Genomic DNA, 2,958 nt, shown 5'->3' with positions numbered 1-2,958 from the left:
TCTCTGCTACACTTGAGTCCATGTTTTACCCAATAACTTGTGAAAAAAAAATAAAAGGATAAGAAAATGTAAACAGTATTAGTAAAGCTGAAGTGAGCAGCTTTAGTGCAGACGGCCCTCTTGGAAGGCTTGCAGCCTAATCCAATCTGCTGAACTGCCATCTATGCCTCAGCTTTTGATTCCCAGACTGTAAGACTTATTCCTGCTGGAGCCATGGAGAGGGTCAATGAATTAATTTTAGAGCATGGAGGAATTGGAAAGCTTTAGCTGTTAGTCTTAAACCTTACATTTACAACAAGCTTTATTCAGACATTACATTACCTCTTTTATTACATGTAAAAAAAAGATAGGATACTAAGCATAACAATGTTATGACATTCTACACTTCATGTTTTGTTGTATTTTGATAAATTTCTTCCGGATTATCTAATATAAGTAGTTCCTTATTTTAAAACTGACCAAACTGGATTGATCGCTGAGAGGAAAACCAAAAAAAAGTGTTCCTTGGCATTTACCTGCTAGATTTTACTGTCTTAATGTTATTTGAATGCAGTCTGTTTCTCAATTCTAAAAAACTTGTCTGTGGGGGAGACACTTCTGTCAATGTATCTTTGCATCGTTTAGTTGTGTAATAACAGCTTTTTGTTTACAAGCCACCTCAGTGTTTCCAGTGTCCTATGTAGTCATACAGTTATATAGTGTATTTTAAACCCTGTTGATGTGTATTTCATGTTACTATTACACTGCTTTGCAAAGGTATTTATACCTCTTAAACTTTCTCATGTTCCCAAGTACAGTCAGGCTGAATGAAGAGCATCTGTAAAAATTAATGAAGTCTATGAACTGATTTTCAATTGAGTTTATCTGGACTTCGACTGGAACATTTAAACACATGGATGTTCTTTGATCTAAACCATCCTATTGTAGCGCTGGCTATCTGGTGGTCACTTTAACTAGGTTTTCTTCCAGGATTGCTCTGTATTTAGCTCCTTCCATATTACCATCAACTCTCGCCAGCCTCCCTGTCCCTGTTGGGGAGAAAAGCATCCCCATGGCACAATGTTTCATCATGGGAAAGATATGATCAGTGTAATGTGCCGTATTAGTTTTCTGCCACAAAGCATTTTGCATGTAGGAAACAATGTTGAATTTTACTCTCATCTCACTAGAGAACCTTCTTTAAAAAGATTTGCTGTATCCCCTTGCGGCAAACTTTTATTGCCACTATGACTAGATTTGTAGAGCGCACAAATCTTTATGGATGAATCTCCTCTTCACTAATTCTATCCCTGCAAGCCCTGCAATTATCAAGGGTTTTGCCTAGACTGTTATTTTATGTGGAAAGGGAAGGTCTTGGCAGGTTTGCAATGGGGCCATACTTTTTTCATTTTTTGATAATGGATTTAAAAGTTCTCTGTGACACGTTAGAAACTTGGTATATTGTTTTAGAACCCAAAGGAAGAGCCAGAAGGTTGCTGAAAACCACCTGGTTTACATGGCCCACAAACCTGACATCCCTCCCCGCTGGTGGTGGACTCATGTACTTGGTTCTGTCATATTGTTTAAGGCCAACTTGACCCACATGCAGAAAAACACGATTAAACAGAGAAACGTTTAAGAAAACTTTATTTTCAGGCTCAGGTGCAGGAAACAGAAGTAGCAGAGAGACTGCAAGGGAAAACAGACACATGTAAGAACCACTACTGAAATTCTCAAATATACTCTATAGAGAAAGCTTACATTGGGTAGGGTTAAGTCCGCCAGGGAGAGAGGTTGTGATCTTGGTGAGCGGCGGGCTATGCAACACTGCCCGTTATGGTGGAGGGTGGACAGGGTTCGCTTGAAGCTGTGAGGACAACGTCAGATCTGGCTGCCAGCGGAACAAAACAAGAATCCAGAGTCCTTAAAAACTGTTGGTAAGTTCCTTCTGATATCTCTCATGAACGAGGCTTGATCAACCTGAGACAAAAACAAACATTAGTCAAGGTACAAAACCAGAATCTTCTCAGATAAAAAAACTCCATGAATTGGCCAGGTTAAATACCACGAAGAGGCAAAACACTCAGGCGTCGAAGTACTGGCTCGCCTCCTTCTTATAGTCCTCCAGCTGATGACACTCATGCGAAACACCTGACCACCCAGAACTCAGCTCCTAACGCCCCTACTGGTGGAAGAGGGTTAGTAGCAGGCAAAAATGACCAGGATCTGACAGGTTCTTGTTACTCCTGTCACTCTTTTGGGCCTAGTCTCTACCAATAAGCTCTCGCCAGCGAGCTACCTGCCAGAGCTGGCTCCAGGATGGTACCCCGGTGTCCCCTAAAGGGCTCAGACAATAAAACTTTTGTAGAATAGACATTTGCATGTCATCTTGAACCATGCTAAGCACAGCCTGGAGGAAAATAATGCATACTAGAAGCATGTCACCTGAGACAAAACTAGAGTTCTATTGCCTATAGAGACCATATTTGCCAGTTTGCATTGTGGGAATGTGTTAGTGCACCTGGAACTGGGAATTACTTCAAGGTGGAAGTCAGTATTAAACAAATAAGAATATGCAACGATTCTGAGAGAAAACCAAAAGCAATCAGCAGCAAAACAGGCTGTGGGTCATCACTTTATCTTCCAAAACAACAGCGACCCAAAACATGTTGCTCCCAGTGTAGTACGTTCTCTGGAAAACCAAAGTGTATTGACTGGTCTGCACAATGTTGGACTTGAATCCCATAGAAAATCTGTGGGGTGAACTAAAGACAAACATCCATGCATTATATGTAATAGGCTTGAAAAAAAATAAGCTCTAGATTCCTTGCGAGAATTGTTGAAAAGCACAGTACAAAACTGCAGACAGTTACCCAGCAAATAGACTCTAGCAGGCTTTGCTTTGGTAAAAGACAAAGAAAATAGGACCTGACATGTACAGGGGTTAGACAATGAAACTGAAACACCTGGTTTTAGACC

General features: G+C 40.7%; 1 long non-coding RNA gene across 1 annotated transcript; it reads right to left on the bottom strand.

The window, feature by feature from the left end:
• Positions 1-1,609: 1,609 nt before the first annotated feature.
• Positions 1,610-2,200, bottom strand: LOC124883592. Its single transcript, XR_007042243.1, has 3 exons — positions 2,045-2,200; positions 1,741-1,959; positions 1,610-1,668 (listed from the first exon to the last, which is right to left on the bottom strand). It is a non-coding gene; the product is annotated as an uncharacterized LOC124883592 (long non-coding RNA).
• Between the last annotated feature and the right edge of the window lie 758 nt (positions 2,201-2,958).

This window comes from Girardinichthys multiradiatus, chromosome 18 (assembly GCF_021462225.1).
Source record: "Girardinichthys multiradiatus isolate DD_20200921_A chromosome 18, DD_fGirMul_XY1, whole genome shotgun sequence".
Taxonomy (NCBI): Eukaryota; Metazoa; Chordata; class Actinopteri; order Cyprinodontiformes; family Goodeidae; genus Girardinichthys; species Girardinichthys multiradiatus.
This window is presented reverse-complemented; position numbering and strand designations above follow the sequence as displayed.